The following is a 13,390-nucleotide window of genomic DNA, read 5'->3' as shown; positions in this document are numbered from 1 at the left end:
ATGCTCAGCTGCGTCTTTCCTTTGATGTGTGCACGGTACCGTTCGCCTGCCTGTTCTGTGTTACTGATCTTCCAGTCACCTGGAGGGTTGCTTTAGCATGGTCAGAGTCGCTTTATTGTGAATAATCACAAATAAATAATCACAGAAAGAGAAAGCTAATCTCTTGTTCTCTAGAGCGCGGGCGTCCAAGATAAAAGTTCTCACGGGCCACAAAAAAAATTGCACAAAATTAGGTTTATTGGTGAAAATCTGAGCATTAAAATGTTGCCTGCTGGAGAGGCATGAGTCTGCTATTCTGGAATGACAGTTGGGGGCCACTAATGGCCCCCAGGCCACATTTTGGACAAGAGAATCAGCAAGTCCAGAGTCTGGGTGGCTTATCAACTGTACTGAGCTCATAAGGCCATAAATATGTTGTTGAAATTTTACGGTCAAATCTGTGCAAAGCTACCAGGAACGTACGTTTGTCAGCTCCACGTTCAGTGAGAATACCAATGTTTAAAGGTGTGGAACACTCGTTTAATCAGTTTGCGAGGAGATGCGTCACCAGGAACCGCCAAGGCGCGCTCCAACGTCCATGTTCTACCAAGGCGTCTGTTCTCGGTTTGTTAGCCGTTTAGCTAGCTGACCAAGGATACACGGGAGGTGTCTTGTAGCCTAGCCTTGGTTAAGGATGGCAGATCAGTTGCCGGCAGCTACTTCAGGGGCAAATTTCCAGTTTAAATGTAACTAGTTGTAACTATCAGGCTGATATCTAAAATGTTTTTAGATCCAAAGCAGTTGTCTATGATTTGGTTCGTTGTTAGTAGTTGCAGCTTCAGTGGCTAGCGGTAACTCGTTTACGTATTTATTTTAACCAATATACAAACAATTTAAAAGCAAAAGGCTAGTTATACATTTATGTTGAAACTTATACGTATAAAATATAACTTTACCTCACGTGTCAGGTGACATGATGTGACCGTCGCAGAAGCCGTGGTCACGTGAGATAAGTTTGTTCTGTTTAACCGTTTTCTTTGACTGGGACCGCAGGGTGAGTTCCAACTACGGGGGGATCACACTCCTGAGCCTTCCTGGTAAGGTCTATTCAGGGGTTCTGGAGAGGAGGGTCCGTCGGATTGTTGAACCTCAGATTCAGGAGGAGGAATGTGGTTTTCGTCCTGGCCGTGGAACACTGGACCAGCTCTATATACTTAGGGGGATCCTGGAGGGTGCGTGGGAGTTTGCCCAACCAGTCTACATGTGTTTCGTGGATTTGGACGAGGTGTTCGATCGTGTCTCTCGGGAGGCCCTTTGAAGGGGTATGTTGGGAGTGTGGGGTACCAGGCCCTCTGATACGGGCTGCTAGGTACCTGTATGATCGGTGTCAGAGCTTGGTCACCGTTGCCGGCAGTAAGTCGGGCTCGTTTCCAGTGAGAGTTGGACTCCGCCGAGGCTGCTCTTTGTCACCGACTGTTCATAACTTTTATGGACAGGATTTCCAGCCGCAGCCAAGGTGTTGAGGGGATCGGGTTTTGGTGGTCCGAGGATTGAGTCTCTGATTTTTGCAGAGGATGTGGTTCTGTTCGCTTCATCAGAACGTGATCTCCGGCTCTCTCTGGAGCGGTTTGCAGCTGAGTGTGAAGCACCTGGGATGAGAATCAGCTCCTGGAAAGCCGAGACCATGATATTGAGTCAGAAAAGGGTAGAATGCCTTTTTGTAAGGAAAATTGGCTGGCTCAGCCATATTGTAAGGAGAAACTGTCTTTACTCAGTTATATTGTAGCGTTGTGGTTTTATGCTCTTTTATGAAAGAGGAACCATGCTACGTATTAATTCGGAATATTAATTTTTAATAAATCAATAACCAAATTTTATATTGTTCAGAAGACTCAAAGGTTGTTTTCATCAATAAACTGACGATAATATCTGTGTGTCTGTGTTTCAGTTCAATGAGGAAACCAGTTTGACAATTAAAAAGTTTTAATTCTTCAAATTAAACTAATGATTTTGAAATTGACAAACAGGAAATAACAATCAACATTGGCAACTTGTGGGACAATCTTTAACAGTTGATATGATCAAATAGACCTTGTGGTGAATTTATGAAGATTGAGAATGTTGTGATATGAATGCGTGTGTGAGTCTGATTTTGCTTCAGGAAGAACAGGTGTCTGAGTGAAGTGATGGTTTGGATAAACTTAGGTCTTATCAGAGAACTGCATCAAACGCTAAACACCGTGCTCTGTCTCACCGAACTCTTGTGGACCCTCTTTCGGATCCGGGCCGTGGAAGATGTTGTGGTTCATCCAGATGACACCGACAGCTGACAGGAGAGACGTAGGTGTCGAACAGAACCGGTCCAGAGTTGCCCTCGGTACACGTTGATGGTAGAGCGTTTTGTCGATGCGCTTTCTTAAGTTAATTCACTCAGAAATCAAAGACTCTGTATGAGTCTGCGTTAGAAGTTGCGATTCAGCTATTCTGTCTGGCTGACAGGAACAGCGTGAGAGGGGGGAGAAACGAGCCAACCGGCTCTGCCCCCCCTTTGGTTTTCAGGTCCACTCTCTTTCGTTGTCCAACACGAACTGAAATCATAAGACTGAAACTTACCAAAAACCTTTCTCCTCTCAAAGCAAACGTGTGCGTCAGCATATGTGTTTGGAGTTTACTGTGAGAATCTGTGTGTGGGTGTGTGTGAGTGTTTGTGTGCTTGAGTGTGTGTGAAGGTCAGTAACAAACACTCTCAACATTATCTAATTATGGATTCATTAATCCATTATAATTACACAAAGCATAAGAACCATTCATTTGATTAAACACATTTATAATGAGCAAAATGATAATGGTTACTTTAACATTAAAATCAAGAAACAAAGTTTTAAGACTTGTTATGTTATGACTACTTTTATGGGAACAACATCTTCTGGCACGAAGCTGCAGGTGGCAGATGTTATGGTTTCCTCCCAGACTCTCTGGCGTTCAGGTCTTAATCTGTGGGTGAAAGTTCTCAACGACCCAGCTTTGACCCAGCTGAGTCCAACACCACCTTTGTGACAGAAAACCCATATTTCCTCACGTTACACGGGTCAGGGATGAGGTCCTGCCCCAAGTGGAGGAGTTTAAAAATCGCAGGGTCTTGTTCACAAGTGAGGGAAAGCTGGAAAGCGAGATCAACAGGCAGATTGGTGCTGCATCTGCAGTGATGCAGGCGTTGCAACGATCTGTCGTGGTGAAGAGAGAGCGGTCGATCTACTTTCTTACCCTCACCTATGGTCACGAGCTTTGGGTGGTGACCGAGAGAGTGACATCCTGGAAGCAAGCGGCTTTACTCCCCAGGGCGGCTGGGCTATCCCTGAGAGATAGGGTGAGAAGCTCGGTCATCTGGGAGGGGCTCGGAGTAGAGCCGCTGCTCCTCCACATCAAGAGGAGCCAGTGGAGGTGGCTCAGTCAACTAGTTAGGATGCCTCCTGGACGCCTCCCTGGTGAGGTTTTCCAGGCACGTCCAACCGGGAGGAGACCCAAAGGAAGACCCAGGACCCGCTGGAGAGTCTTTCTCACGGCTGGCCAGGGAATGTCTTAGGAGGAGCTGGCCTAAGTAGCTGGGGAGAGGGAAGTCTGGACCTCCCTGCTTAAGCCTGATTTATACTTCTCAGTGAGCTCCACAACAGAGAGATGCATACGGTGTGTTCGAAAGACTTTTACATGCAAACTTCCACGCAGGCAGCGGAGCAAAGCAATTCCCCGCCAAGACAACAGTGGGAGTAGAGCTTTTCTGTGGTATCCTGCCACCATAACACTCATGTATCTGGTTCACGATAGCGTATTTATCAATTAGTTTATGTTTCAGAGCCTTCTTAACGGGGACAAATTTGTCCTTCATTCTCCTCCACCTCTTCATGCGGTCGCCACCTCTAAACCCGCGTTTCCCGCCATTTCCGTCCACGTTTGCTCTGTATTTTGTTTTAGTATATTTAAAATTTTGAGCATGTCTCTGTCACCGTCGGTGAGCCCTTACGCCGACGCATAATGGCGTTGCGTGTCTCCACACTGATGCAGACGGAGACGTATAAATCAGGCTTTAGGCTACTGCCCCCGCGACACGACCCCAGAAATGCCAAAAATGGATGGATGGATTTCCTGATATTTGGACATCTTCTCTAACAGCAATGCGACTCTACCACTGGCTCTGTTTGCTCTCCAATGTTGATGTTTTATCTCCACAAATAACACAAGCCTGAAGGAGTTCTGCTTAGAGCCCTGCACGGGCCTAAAATCTGAGCCCGTGTCCGGCCCGGCCCGAGGGGGTGGAGGCCCAGCCCGACCCGGCCCGAAAAGGTTTTCAGGATTCTCTGGCCCGGCTCGAGCCCGACTTTTTTTAACCAACTAAATGAAAACAAAGTGCGTCAATCCTGACCAATGTGTTAAAAGACGTGCAGGATCCGATCAATTTGTTTTTCCCTCGTTTACCGTCACGGAGATGACGGCACACTGGCTCTGGTGTTCATCAAGTTAAATTTTATCAATTTTTATACAATTTTTATCAAAGTTCCAACAATTTTCACAAGAAAACAAAACAGTCAAAAGCAGCGCTTGTGTTGACCGGATAGTTCCCGTATTTGACCGTTTATTTTGACGGAGAAAGAATAGAAAGAATTACCCCGACGCATGCAGACGAACTGACATTTTATTCATTACGCACATCGCAGATGTAGCTAAATCACCCAAGAAAAGATTCCCATCTGAACATCTGAGCTGCTCAGCGCAGCTCGCTGTCAGCGCATATGTGCACAGCGAGCTGAAGTTGTGGAGATTGGCTTGGAGCGCTTTGTTGAACCAGAGCGCATGCGGGAAGATTCCTCCCACTGAAGCGAGCGTTTTCCAAACCCTGTCTCTCAGAGAGACTTGTCACTTAGAAAATGTTCCCTGATTATGAAACTTTGGCTGAATAGCGCTTGTTCCTGTCTCCAATGTGCGACACATCCAGGAGCCGTCTGAGGAGAAGCCCAGAATCTCACATCCTCTTCAGCTCAGAAAGCGCATATGATTACGCACAAGCGTGACGCGTCAACTCGGTCTCACAGTAAGACCGGGTTGGACCTGTTCAGGTTTACGCAGACAATCTTTACATAGAATTGACTTACAGATATAAAATTAATTCAGTAAAATAGAAAACATTTTATTTAAATATCCATTCATTATTTTACAAGCACAGAGAGCCGCATCAGATGGATGGAAGAGCCGCGGGTTGTGACATGTTTTCTCCAGGACCAGAGAGGACGCAAACTCGATACATCTCTTTTATTGTGAGGTAATAATTTCTCCGAGTTTTGCGGTTGCGGGCGGGAGTAGACATGCTCGGTGCGGGTGCGGGCAGGAGTGTAACACACACGTTGCAGTTGCAGGCGGTAATGGTCAGAAATTCAGCAGGAGCGGGATGAAGAAAACAGTCCCGCGCAGGGCTCTACTGCTGCGTTTGTGTTTCAATTTTTTTTATGAATTTGATTAAAAATAAAGGCGCCCGGCTCGTGTCCGAGGTAAATGCACAGTCGTTGGCCCGAAGCCCGGTCCGAGGGCCGTCGGGCCGGGCCGACCCGAGGGCCTAGGACTTCAGTGCAGGGCTCTAGCTTCTGCTGTGTGGTGGAGTTGCTAATGCCAATGGTTTTCTTCTACAATCCCAGATGTTCTCTGCTGTTTCCTGGATGCTAAACCAACAGCCTTCCCTGTCATTAGTCAGGATGGGTGAGTCCATGTTAAGTGACAGTGTGACGTAGATCTGTCAGATCCTAGAGTTTCACGTCTATGTTCTATTAGAAGCTAATGTAGGATATAGGTGTACGAGATTATCTTCATATTCAGTCTTCATAATCGAAAATAATCATTTAAAAATGTTTTTCAGTCTTCCACACCTTTAATATGAGTCTTATGTCATAAATGTAGGAAAAAAACAAATTACTTATAAATTAATTAAAGCCATTATTTAAGTAAATTAGATGAAAACGTGTCAAACTGAAGTAAGTTAGGAGATTATTGCTGCTAGTGTCTTAAACCTAAATCAGGAAAGAGACGTGTTGTCATTAAACTGCTAAATGTTTCCCATTCTTCCTCACAGTAGAAGAAATCTTTTTCTGTGTTTAGGGAGGTCTAAAAAACACAAAAATACTGAACTCCTTCTCTTTATGATTTAAAAGTAATTGATAGGTAATTAGATTTATCCCATATTACCTTAAAGGACAACACACCTGGTGAGAGAGAGTAAATTGATTATTTGTAATGTCCATGTGGGCGAATCAACATGCGAGAAGCTGGGCCCAACCAACCAGCCCCCACTCTGCTCCAGCCTCAAAGCCTTCACCTCTTACCAGCTCTGCCTACCCTCCACCAAGATGTTTGGTAATTAAATGTTAAGTAATATTTAATCTCCATAACCCTGGAACCTGAAATAAACACACATGACAACAAGGAAGACATTTTACCCTGAATCCCCAAAACATGGAGAGTTAACGCAGAGAAACCTCCTCCGAGGCTTCCCCACGTCACTCCCGTGTGCTCCTAGTTCGTCAGGGGCTTTATTCACCAAGGATGGGGGAGAAGACGGGCCTTCTCAGGTTACAGAGGTACAGTTCAGTTGGAAACCCACAATCAACATCTTGCTCAACCTTTCATGACAGCAACAGTTGGTAAAAACAGAGATTCATGAAGTGTTAATAACACAAAATGGGCATCTTTTAGGCCTCAAAAAGGTACAATTATAAAAATACCCATCAGTAATTGTGTTTTAATACTGGCTGACACTGGAGTAGACTCTAATGCACTTTAACTGAAACCTGCCAGATGATGATGAAAAAGGGGACGTAAAGGTGAAAAGTTTGTGTTTTTAACTGGTTTCCTTTTGTTCTTGTTTATTTTAGTTCCGCTTTGGTTGTAGTGTTTCTATTTGTATTGTTGCCAATATAGGAAGGAACAATTTCTTTGATTTTTTAAAAGAGGAATTAAAGCCACAAAAGCTTTATTGTCAGAAATCACTGTTTAATCTAGTGTTTGTCTTAACTGAGGGTTGAATGTGTGTAATGGACCACTTTTGCATTCCCTAAATAATCCACAATATATATATGTTTTTTAAATGTCGGTAAAACAATTACTATGTTCAAGCTTTGACTCGTGAATAAACCTGCATTTTAAAGTGAATGGTCTTGATTTGTCAATGCTCTGAAACACAATAAAAAACAACATCATGATATCTGAATGTGGCTTTTGTGTCATTTATTCCATTGTGTTGTTTATTATTTATTGTGCTGTTTATTTTATCACTGCTGCTGTAGGAGGAGCTTATTCTTTACTTTATAAACACATTTTACAAAGATTAATATAAGAAATTCATATCAAAGATTGGATTCGGCTGGAAAAAACGAACTCATTTTTGCATTTTTGGAAATGGTAAGAAGTAGGTATGGCAGAGGGGGAAGGTGGGTTTACATTTATAACATTATAATAGTTGCACAGTAAAAAAAATCTAAATAAAACATTTTGAGTTGGCAATAGGGAAACTCGATCAAACTGTATTTTTCTCTCAATATTTAGCTTAAAAAACAACTTTTTAATGTAACGTGTTAGACATGATGGTTGTTTTGAGTGAAAAACTCAGCTAGCTAAAGAGCGAGTTTCTTGACACGAAATAAGTGAGAAAGGGAAATTGGCGCCCTCCAGTGGTGAATATTTGGAGCATCACTTTGGTTCTGGTGACCAATTTAGAAGAAAGCAATTTAGCCTCATTGTTTATATCATCAGTCTTTCCACATTTTGCTAAAAATAAATGAATAAATAATGTTTTATGTAACCGTATTAGACACAATGGTCGTTTGAGGTCGACAAGAAAAACCCAGCTAGCTAATGGCTTCAAACTTCCTTCTACAGCCACTGCTAAGAGTTTTTAATTGACATGAAACAAATGTGCAGGGAAGATTGGCGCCCTCTACTGGTGTATTGTGGAACTTTCAAAAAACGAACAACTTTTTGCATTTTTGGAAATAGCAATAACACGTTAGCCTGACCAGCGAGCCCCATGCTTCCTTATGGGGAGCAACCGTATATTATGTCGATGGGAGCAACTGAGTTTTTCACTGACATGAAATCAGTGAGATGGGGTAATTGGCGCCCTCAAGTGGAGAATATTTGGATCTTCACTTTGGTTTTGCTGAACAATTTAGAAAAAAGCGATTTAGCCTCATTATCTTAAGCTTTAAAATGTAACTGATTTTTTTTAGGGACGAAACAAGAAGTATGTGGGGTACAGGGAGAAGAAGGATTTACGTTTATACCATTGCAATTGTTACTCGGAAAAAATTCTTCAGGTGAATTATTTCAAAATAAACTCTTGGCATTTTGGAGATCGCAACAATGCTAATAGTCTTTTCTCTCAATGTCTAGCAAAAATAAATAATACAAATAAAAAAATTAAAATAAACCTGTATTTATTTAACCTATTGAATAGGGATGTAAGAAAATATCGATATGGCAATATATCGTGATATTTTTCCCAGCAACATTATATCGATATTCAAAAGCTGTGTATCGGAAATATCGATATGGCAATATATCGTGATTTTTTTCCCTGCGATTATTACATCAATATTCAAAAGCCGTGTATCTAATTCCTGAAAGAATTTACATGCAAACATTTGTGTATTTTCTTTTCGTTTTGTGCAATTCAATCGCCACCCGCTAGTTGGCAGCAGTGTGCAGCGGGTTTTGTTTCCACCACTGAAATGTAAATCCCTCCATCATGGTTCAGATACCTCATGTTAAACATGTTACGTATCAGTTTGGACTGTTTATTGAACATTCTTACAATAAATTCAGTAAAAATAATTGCTTGTAACGTCTGACTGAATGTATCGCAATATATCTTGATATATCGTATCATCTCCCCTGTATCGTGATATGTATCGTATCGCCAGAATTTCAAAAATACACATCCCTACTATTGAATATTATTTATTATAAATCACCTTCGACACTGATCTTTTGTCACTTTCCTCTGGCTCATTGCAGTAAGCCAGTATCAGTCCACTGACGCTAGAAATGAGACAAAAAGATTCGTAACACTGTAGATTTGTTTTGTACCTGTAGAATGAAATGTGTGTTTTGAGAGTTTTGATTTCAAACTTGTACCTTGATTTTTTCAATTTGGAAGTCTGCTAGTTACAAAACGAAAGTTTCATGTTTCTGAATGAATGTTTGATGTTACAAAATGAGTAGTAAATTTACAAAATAAAAGTTTGATTTAAAAAAATAAAAAATACATGTACAAAATACAACGTTCCTGTTACAAAACAAGAAATACAAGTACGAATTGAGAATTACAAGTTAGAAAACTAAAGTTACAAGTAACAAATCCAAAGTTACAAGTTACGAATCCAAAGTTACATGTGATGAAACATGTTTGAAGTTACAAAACTTGGTACAAGTTACCAGGGGCGGCGTTAGGCCCGGCTACTTGGGCTGAAGCCCCGGATCTTTCAGGATAAGCCCCGGATCTAAATCGCGGAAGTAACATGCAGTACCAAAGTCCAACAGAGAGGGAGCAGCTGGCAGTAGTTTGTATACAGCCTGCCTGAGCCTCCACCACTGAAGAAGAAGCCCTTCAGCAGCAGGCTTCTTCTACACTCTGCCTGAAACGCATGAGTGAAGATGGACATAAGGACGTTTTTTAGACCAAAAGTACAACGACAGAACCCCAGCTTTGATGAGACTGGTGTTGACTCAGGTTTGTGAGACTTATTTGAAAATATTTGTTGTGCTGCTGGTTTGCCTAAAGTTAGCTTACTATCAGGTAAAGTTGTTGGAGAAAGAAAGGGAATATTTACTATCATCTCACACTAAACACTAACAGGAACAATACTCTGCCCTGAAAATGCTTAATATGTAGCTTCAGATTAAAAATTATGTGGTACAAGACATATATATATATATATATATATATATATATATATATATATATATATATATATATATATATATATATGATGTTGACTAGTGCGTGTCACGTGTGTGCGCGCGTGCGCGCGTGTGTTAAGCCCCGGATCTTCTTCAGTCCTAAATCCGCCCCTCCAAGTTACGCTGAATATTGTCCCAATCCTAGCTCCATAGAAATTTCCTGTCTGCACTACAACACACAGAACAGCTTCCGACACTGGGTTGTTTAAAACTTGTAACGGAGGACCACATTTCCTCCAGCCACATCGTTTCCAAGCAGGAGTGCAACTCCAGCGATAGGCAAAGATGGACAAACAGCCACATCAAAATAACCTCTGGCTAAATCACACGAGAGAAAGACTCTGTGTAGAGGCCGAGAAATCGGCTCATCATTCATTCCATTCAGTAGAACTGACACGCCCGTGGCACTGTTCTCATCGCTAGATATGAGCGTTTGTGATGCACAAACGTCAGTTTCACCTGCACAAATCAGCACAAACGAAGCACTAACCGAGCAGCCTATTTGCCTCCATTTTTGAAGCTGACGGGGGTCAGCTTCACATGCTGCTCCAGTCTCTCTTCGCTTCGTCGTCCGCACTCCAACCGCTCGTCCCTTCACCGGACCGCCCGTGGAAAAATCCGGAGGCCTATTCTTGCTCCATTCCCGCCGCAGTGTGTGTCCCTCGGTCCTCTGCGGATCGCGTCCCCGCCGGCGCTCGCCGTTGGTAGTCATAGTCCGCACCATCCGGCGTCATTGACAGAGTCCATCTCTGGGCATCCACTGCTGCTGCTTCGGCTGCTGCTGCTCCATGGTACTCGCTCGAGGCGGTGGAATGACTGCGCTTCGCTGCGCCAAACACTGGACACAGAGAGGAGAATCAACAAAACACGTCACGGCAAACGTTCGGGCTTTGTAAGATTATTTTATTTTTACACACACACACACTCACACTCAGTGCTACTAAGCGCACCAGGCATAGGAGCTGCTGCTGCGAACGCGCGAGCTCACGCCTCGTCCATTGCCGCCAGTTCAACATGTAGGCGGCTTATATCGTCTTGTAAATCCTCGTGTCCCTCTTGAACCCGATTACCCCTGACCAGAGGCTCGGACTCGAAAATGGGCGGGGAAAGGGTATCGTCCCGATAATGCCTAGCTGCAGAAGTATCCCCGGCCGAACACGCCCAACCCCCCCCCCCCCCCCCCCCCCCAACACTTGTTGTAGAGGACTCTTTCACTGCCATTGTGCCGTCTGTTCCCCACTCTCAACCCTACTGTCAGCAAAGATTGAGGAGCATCTAAGTGTGCATATAAAAAATGCTTGCATTTCAACGGTATGTTTGTTTTAAATATACTTTATAGTTATAAATATGAACTTTTTAAGCACTTCTGCAGTATCTTTGTTGACTTAAAAGTTGCTGTTGACATTGTACAGTTCAGTGCATTCATCTGCCACCAAACAGTGTTTTTATAAAATATATTTTTTATTTACTTTTCACCACTTTTCTTGACATAACTTTTGTGATCCATACCATTTTGCTTTCATTATTGATTGGCTTGGATGTTTTTGTTAACATGTACAATCTGATTGTCAGAAAAATTGATTGCATTCTATACAACTACATTTAAATTACATCTGTTTCTTTGTTTGTTTGTTTGTTTTCTCTTACAGATAAAGTGATATGCCGGTGCAGGCTGCCTTGTAGGACAGCAGGACACTCTCACTGCTCTGTCTGTACAATCATACGGCGTGGGGATAAGGCAAGGCATTTATTGTCTTGTCAGCATTCTTCAATGCCAAGTCAGCCACCATTATAAGGACTGCTCCCCGTTTAACTCTCAGAGGAGACCCGAATTCCTCCAGCAGTACACTTCGAGGAGCCTCCCCCCCCTTCCCCCCCCCAAGGTTTTGTCTTCGGTATCTGAACCATTTTCTGAATCTTTCATATGCTCTACCCTCTGTGTTCAATAAAACTGCAGCTGATGGAAAGTCCATGAAAACGACATGCCCTCACTGTGGCCTTACTCTTCGTACCAAAAACTACAAGGCTCACATGATGAGGAAGCACTCCGACCAGTCAATAGATGTTTGCCTGGCCAGCCATCTGCAGTGTGTTTGTGTAGATGAAACTACAGGGTTATTTGCTGTGCAGAGAACTGGCCGTGGGTTTTCTGTGCCAGTTCACATTCAGAGGAAAACATGGGATGTCTCACAATATCAGATGTGAGCTGGAGGAATGTCAGCAATACCAGTTGCTGGCCCAGCGGAGCGGACTAGGCTTCAGTTTATGTGAGCACCTTCGCTCACTAGATTACTGCCGAGAAACTGTAAAGGAGGTTTTTCTTCAAGAGCACATTGTGATGGAAATGGTGGACCTTAAATTTTTTGGAGAGGCCAAAGCTGCTACATGCATAAAGAGGCAGAAAGCTGCCCAGATGGCACATGCTCCACTTTGTGTGAGGGTGGATTTTGGTGGATCCTCAACACAGATCTTTGTCTGTATTTGAGCCGGAAATACACAGTTTCTGCCGTCTTGGCAGAATATTTGTGACTTACAATGCTCTGAGGAACACCTGGCATTGCGCCTGTGCAAAGCCACGAATATCATGTCCTCATAAAAACATAGCTAAGTGGCATCTCTTCCAGAAACAGAGAGACATCTTCAAATCAACTGTACCACTACCATCAGGCACCCCATCACAGACGACTCAGGAGAGTTCTTCCTTTGAGGACAATGCTGCCGTCGAAAGGAGTATACGCTACATTTTTAAAGAGAAAAAAATTCCTGTACTGTATCTCTTCCAGAAAATGTCATCTCACAGAAAATGGATCATTAAAAACAGCTCTTTCCATGTGAAAAGTTGTGCCAGGTGTGCCCAGAGCACCCAAAACTTGATGAGGCTGTTCTAATTACAATAAAGCGAGGATTGTCAGCATGATGGGAGTGATTGAGAATAAGTTTTAATGAATAAGATTAAACATCAGTGTGAAATAACTAGTTATAATTGTTCCTATACTAATGTTTTGACATTAATGTGATTTGTCTTTAACAGATGTTTCAACACACCAAAGATTGTGTCCTCAGTGCCACATGGTCTGCAGATACCAGGAGTCAAGTGCGTAGGAACGGGGGGGGGACGTGTCCCCTCCAATATTGGACAAACGCGCATTTGTCCCCCCAATAACATGGAGAAGAAAAAGATTGATTTTGAAATATTTGACTCGCGAGCTTTTATTTTGAAAGACACTGCGGACTTCTCTCCTACACAGCCCCTCCCCTTCGACAGGCTTGCTGAGGGAAGCAGGAGTCAGAGTCGGGGCAGAGTCTAGTGATGGGAATTCCGGCTGTTTTTAGAGAGCCGGCTCTTTCGGCTCCCAAGTGGCTCCTCAGATTTTCTGTTGCGTAGTGCACATTTATAACCAAAATAATGCAAAAC

Source organism: Nothobranchius furzeri, chromosome 7, assembly GCF_043380555.1.
Source record: "Nothobranchius furzeri strain GRZ-AD chromosome 7, NfurGRZ-RIMD1, whole genome shotgun sequence".
NCBI classification, from domain to species: Eukaryota; Metazoa; Chordata; class Actinopteri; order Cyprinodontiformes; family Nothobranchiidae; genus Nothobranchius; species Nothobranchius furzeri.
Note: the sequence above shows the minus strand (reverse complement) of the source record.